Source organism: Camellia sinensis, chromosome 15 (genome assembly GCF_055761805.1).
Source record: "Camellia sinensis isolate YWXY chromosome 15, ASM5576180v1, whole genome shotgun sequence".
NCBI lineage: Eukaryota > Viridiplantae > Streptophyta > Magnoliopsida > Ericales > Theaceae > Camellia > Camellia sinensis.
Genome location: NC_138975.1, coordinates 133071713 through 133078999, shown reverse-complemented (window position 1 = coordinate 133078999; position 7287 = coordinate 133071713).

Here is a 7287-nt window from a genome sequence, read left to right as displayed (position 1 = left end):
AGGGGACTGCAACGGCGGGGCTGGGCTGCGACGACGACCGGCGGTTGGGCAACGATCGGCGACTGGGTATCGGCGATCGACGATCGTCTTCTCTCTCTCTCTCTCTCTTTCTCTCTTTCTCTTTTCCCCTCCCCTCTGCTTCTCTCCCTCTCCCTGTTTCAGAGTCAAAAATGGAGAAAGAAAAAAAAAAAAAAAAATCCCCAAAACAACGTCGTTTTGGGGATTAGGGGGATTAGGGGGGGCCAAATTCAAGCTCTCAAACATTATTCTTTCCAAAATATACAACCAAATAAACTAAAAAAAATTCTAAGCTCTCTCTCCAAAATCTTTTTTAAAAATTTATCTTCATAAACCAAACCAAACACGCTCTTTATTTTTATTACTTTTCTTTGGTTATTGGTGCCTTGATCAATTCTTTTCTTTTTTTTTAATTTAAGTAAAATGTTAGTGGAAAGTGGAAACCATGTTTGAGGGGCAATTTGAAAACTTGGTAAAAAGTTAATTTATTTTGACTTTTTAACTTTTTTACACAAAAAATACCAAAAAATCATTAAAAAAATCAAAAAATTAATTTTTTTAACAACTTTTCAAAACACGACTGAATATAATTGTGTGCATGCTTTAAAAAAGGGGGTAGATAGAGGCTTCTTCAAATGACTTGTTCAATTCATTCAGATGTTTAATTAGAATTAATTTGGTTGTCGTTTTTTATTATTATTTTCATTTTTTTTAAATAAAACCTAGATTTGTTACCAAAAGCTATTTTGAAGAAAATTTTCTGAAAACATTCAATTCTTTTAAGGAAACAAAAGGTTGTTTTTGAATTTTCAAAATTTATTTTCACATAAAAATGAAAATGATATGAAAATAAGGGATATTTTAAAATTTTTGAATCTTTTTATTACCCAAAAAAAAAAATATGAAAACATAATAAAATTGGCTCTCTGTTTTTTTTTTTGGATAAAATGTAAGATCTTCAATCCTAAGGCCCGGTTTGTTTTGGGGTTAAATAAATAGAAGGGGATTAGAATGGAGGTGGGTTATTTAGTGTTGTGTTTATTTGTAGAGTTGGAGAGAGGATTAGGATGGACGAGGTGATATAGATGGAGGTTGGAAGGGGGATTGAGATGAAGGAGGTGGAGATGGTATTAGAAAAATAGTGAGTGGATTAGAATTTTTTTATTTATTTTATTTTTTATATATTGGGAATTTTTTAAAAAATATTAATGTTTAATTTTTTATATTTTTTATTTGTTTTATTATTTTGTATAAAAATAATTGAACAATTTCTACACTAACAATTATCAATCAAAACAAACACAATTGTGTGTGTCAATTTCTAACCACACTGCCAATCAAACACTCAGTTGGAGAACACTGGCAGAATAGATAAGCCCGAACGACCTGTCACAAAAAGAAGAGATTTCGGCGATGGTTCGTCCAACCGGGGGCACTCCATTGATCAAGTCAGTTGTCTCTCAAAGATAACAAAAGTGCTTAACTCACTATTCAGAGCATAAAAAGCATATTTTAGACCCATGGGGGTGCATTTCTTTTATAGCCAACACTTAGAAGCCTAGCTTCAATGGACTTAGGATTACTGCTAATCTTGGACTCTCAATAGAATTGGGATAAGCTCTCTAAGAGTCTTATCTTTATCTAAATTGAAGCCTTCTCCCATTCTAAGACTCTTGTCCCTTATCCGCTTATTCCGAATTTCGGTATCTTCGCAGATAATCTCGGCCTAGCCGAAATGATCTCGACGTCATAACAGGACACGTGGCACATCGACTAGCACTTCGGTGACACCTCAGCATGTGTTGTCATTCAAAAATTATGTCCCCACAACAATTTTTTACTTAATCCCCTCACTAACAATCCCTTCACTATTAATCACCTTATTATAAATTCCCTCCATTCTATCTCCGAAAACAATCAGCTCCTTAAGTAGAAAAGTATATAGAATTTATGGTTACAGAGGAAACTAAACAACAAAGAACAACTAAAATCAAAGTTATTTTTTATTTTTTATTTATAAATATTTTATAGCATATTAACGGGTTAACAACTTAGCTTAGCACAGTCTAGAGTTCAACGTTTTTTCATAACCTCGAATCCTATACCTTCTCTATAATCAAAAATCACAATTCAACAAAATACCAAATTCTAGCCTGGGATAAAAAAAAAAACTGGCTGTGTTCAAATAATGAATTTTGATAAAAATTTAAAAAGAAAAATAAAAAAAATATGTGAAATGTAATTATATTTTATTCAAATTTTAATTATTTTTACTTTGTTCTTCTCTTTTCAAATTTTTATTTAAATTTATGATCTAAATACAACTTAAATGAACAACTAGATAGGAACCCAACTGCTAACAAACTTGTTGACAAGCAAACAACCCAAACACAGATCTACTATCTATTACCATTATAAAAGTGTGAATAGTCTGTCATATTTTTCTTTTCTTTTTTTTTAAATCTCAATTTTACCCTCTCAAATCTACTATATTTTTAAAAATTCATAAAGAATCCTATATAAACCATCTTTATTTTTGGAGTTAAACACTCAAAAATGATATATCTGCTTTCAATAGTCCTATATAAATATAAACAAACTGTCTCCCTATTTTTTACATTGATGATGATTGAAGGAAAAAAAAAATTGCTCTTTATTATTTTCTATGTCTGTATCTATACTAATATACATAATATTTACAATTGTCCATCATTGATCAAATTACTGTGAATAATTTTGGTTGAATCTTAAAGTTGTGTGCATTCGTTCGAATCTAAATTGAGAAAAGTACATGCGTTTTTAAAACAGAGATTTATGTTGCATCTCAAAAATTCGCAAGTTATCTTCATACACTTTCTTTTTGTTTAAATTATATTTTATGAACTGTAATATTTTACATGATACTTTAAAAATTAAAATATTGTTAAAAAAATTATAAATTCAAACATGTACTGATTTTTTATTATTATATTTTTTTTTGTAATTATTATTATTTAATATTAATAATTTTTTTAAAAAAATACACAACAAATTGTTTTCTAAATGTATTTAGAATGAGTTAATCTAAATCTAAAAGTAAAATTAAAAAATAAAAAGTATTAAATTAAGTGAATCTAAAAAGAAATTAAAAGGGTTATTAAAATAAATAACGTCAAAGACAAAAAAAGATGAAAATAAAAAAATTCAAAACAAAAGTTTAAAAAAAAAAAAATCAAACCGAATACTCAATTTTTTTCTTTTTTTTATATCTTTCTTCACTAATCTCTAATTTTACACAAATTATTCACAAATTTATTTCAATTTTTATGTGAATTTAATAGCCTAATTAAAAAATGATGCATACACACAAAACTATAATACTAAACATTTACATTATAACCAACTATTTAATTATAAATAATTAATTTCTCATTGTTACCTGTATTATATTGTTGCAAAAAATTTCACATATTCCTTTTGTGATATCTTATATATGTCAATGTCTATATATATAAATATATAAAAAATATAAATATAAATTTATTTATGTTACTGTATTGATACATTATCAATTTGTAATGTTATATTACCATCGGATACTTTATTTTTCTAACATGTATCGCTTTAGTAATATAATTATATTTATTAGGAAAAAATTGTAGAATTATGTATTATTCTCCTATCAACTTATATTCAATACATCTATACATACATGTTATACAAACAGGTGTCCACCATAAACACTCTGAATAATAAACCCAGACTTAGCAAAAAACCTACATCACGACAATAATTGTATTTTTTATATGTATTTTTTTTATGACAATTGTATAGCAATTGTGTACTAATGACTAATATTACATTTTTCATTATGCAAGATATTCGTGGTACAAAAAACGAGACTCAATAACTCTTGATGTATAAATATATATTACATATTGATATTAATGTATTCTTACACCAATGTAATTGTGGATTCAATGAATTTGTATTATACTTGCAATTGTATTACAGGTACGGATTATAAAAAATTAAAGTGAAAGTTGATAGAAAAAAAGTTATGAAATACTATATATTTAAAAGACTTGTTTATTGTTTATTATTTAAGATAAGATTGTAATCTCAATAATCTAATTATAAATTAATATTTATATTTATAAAAAAAATTATTTATCATTAAATTCTTCAACCGAGTATGTATTCGTTTCTTATTTAGTTATATTTTAAATACAGATTAATTTATTTATACAAATTTTCAAAATTTATATACATATTATATATTAATTTAAAAAACACATATAATTATAATATTAATAATTGGTAAAAAAATCACAAATGGCATATCATGTATTCAAACACTAACAAGTATAGGGGGTGCAACTCGGGCGGGTTCGGTCGGGTTGGGGGTTTACCCAAGCCCAACCTGAATTGTGTTTGGTAGTGTCCAAGCCTGCCCAAGCCTGACCATCAACCCGAGCATGGCTGCCCAAGCCCGGACCAAGCTTTATAATTTAAACTCGAGTTAGCCCGAATTGCCGGAATTGCACTAGACAACAAACAACTTCTGCAATGGTACTTCTCCAAACAAGCCCTCTAGAGTGCCTACTTTGTTTAAGAAGCTGCTAGAGCCTGGTGGCACTAGCTTGTTTGAGTTGAAGACACATATCACACTCATAAGAAATAGAGTCAGCCATTGCCATTGGGATGGGACACTCAAGCCAACCAAAAAAAAAAAAATATTAAGGACATCTATTTAATTTAATTTATATAAATATCATATAATTTCTATAATATATTAAATGCAATTCGGATTCGAGTTGCTCGGGTTAGTCATTAATTTTGTCTAAGCCCGGTCCGAATTACAATTCGGGCATCAAAAATTTACTCAGACCCGTTCAAACAAATTACAAGATATTATTGCTCAAATCCTAAAAAAATTCAAACTAAACACGAATTATTTGAATTCTAAACAAGCATGGGAAATAGTTGAGAATATCAAGCTGGTTTTCATGACTCCCTCTTGTGCACTACCAAATATTTTTCTAGAAGAAAAGTCTTGTCTTGAGATCAATGACTCTGTCTGCTGGCACTCTGTGTGTGTGTGTGTGTGTGTGTGTGTGTGTGTGTGTGTGTGTGTGTGTGTGTGTGAGAGAGAGAGAGGGGGAGAGAGAGAGAGAGAGAGAGAGAGAAATGGGGGATGGTTGAAAAATATAAGGTAGGTGGAGGACGAAAGCAATGGAAAGGAAAGGAAAATGGGGGAATTAGATTGCAAAAAGGTGGGGCGATTGGACTATGAGGGTAGTCAAGTCAGTCATGCAAGAGAGAACACTCAAAGTCACAAAGTAAAAAAGATGGATAATACTTGATAATTTGAATTTTTATAATTTAAATAATTTGAATATTTTAAAATGATGTTATTTTAAGAATAAAATGATATTATTTTAATATATTCGAGTTATTTAAATCTTATAAATTCGAGTTACTAAGCATATTTAAAAAAAATACTAAGTTAGCTTTTGGTTTAATTTTTAAAATTTAATTTTGTTTTTAAATCATAATTTGAATTAAAATTTATAATCGAATAAATTTTAAAATATAATATTCAAAATTACTTTCAAAACTCCTTTCTTCTCTTTTTTTTTTTATTAGGGCGAATTACACTAACAATCCCTATAGTTTAAAGCTCGTGTCACTTTGATCCTTAACTTTTCAATTGTGACACATTTGATCCTGAATTTTGAATCTTGTTCCAAATAAGAACAATTGAAGATATTTACTCAATTTCAATGGTAAAGTCGTCAATTTGATAAAATATAAACTAATTTAACAAAAATAAATGTTAAAAAAATATTTTTGAATTTTTAAAAATTATTTCTACCCACTAAAGATAATTACATAAACTTGATAAACCTTTTACACATTTATTTATTTATTTATTTTTACCAAATTAATTTTTATTATGTGATTGGATGATGATCTTGTAATGGGTGGTTATTTTTATGATGTTTTTCGATAATTATCATGTAATAGATGACTGTATTTGTTGTTAACAGATACTTTTAGATAATTATCATGTAATGAATAATTATTAAGCTTAATGTGTAATCGATATATTGAACATATGAAAGTTTTTTAGTTTTGAATTTTTTTATTTAATGGATTGATTTTATAATGATATCAAAGTTGTCGTCATATTTAACTTTTGAATAAATAGAAACTAATTTAATGAAAATAAAAACAATCGCTCATTACATGATTATTATCCAAACATTTATTAAAAATTAATTTGTTAAAAATAAATAAATAAATATGTAAAAGATTTATCAATTTGATATAATTTTATCTTTGGTGTGTATAAATAATTTTTAAAAATTTAAAAATAATTTTTTGATATTTATTTTGTTAAACTAATTTATATTTTATCAAATTTACCACTTTGCCTTTAAATTGAGCAATGAATTTTCAATTGTCCTTATTTGAAATAAGATTCAAAATTAAATGTCAAATGTGTTACAATTGAAAAGTCAAGGACCAAAGTGACACAATTCCTAAACTACAGAAACTGTTAGTGTAATTCGTCCTTTTTATTATTGTTAATCAATTAATCAATCATTTTTTCCTTCTCATCTCTCCTTTCACATTCTCTCACATTTTACACATCAATTAATTAAAAAAATACAAATTATTTCAAAATTATTTTTTAAATTTATAATCAAACAAAAATCTCTTTTCAAATCATGATTTAAAAACTCAAAATTTAAAATACAACTCTATATTCAAATCATAAGAGCAATTTAAAATTTTGATAAAAAGCTAAATTTTCTCAAAAAAAATCACAAAAAATATCAAAAAAATCATTAAAATTTTTTTTTAAAAAAATTACCAACTTTTCAAAATATTCCATAATCCCTCCAAAAAAAAAAAAAAAAAAAAAAAAAAAAAAAAAAAAAAAAGGTCTTTATGGGTGGCTGGCACCACTACTGTCCAAGCCCCCTTGATTAGTCAAAGCAATTATTATCTGGTTGAACAATGGTTCTCAACCTAAAAGCTCACATATGTTGGATCCTCTCTCTCTCTCTCTCTCTCTCTCTCTCTCTCTCATGTGCTTAGCTGACATAAGTTTGGAAGTGATTTACACTTCTATTTGTTTTGGAATAAAATATTTGTGTGTGGTTGTAATCATGAAATTGTTAAGTTAAACATCTCTGATAATAGTGGTACTGATATGGTAACGACTGTAATAATACTGATGGTAGAGAAGTAGTGGTGGCATGGCTGTAAGGTAGTAGT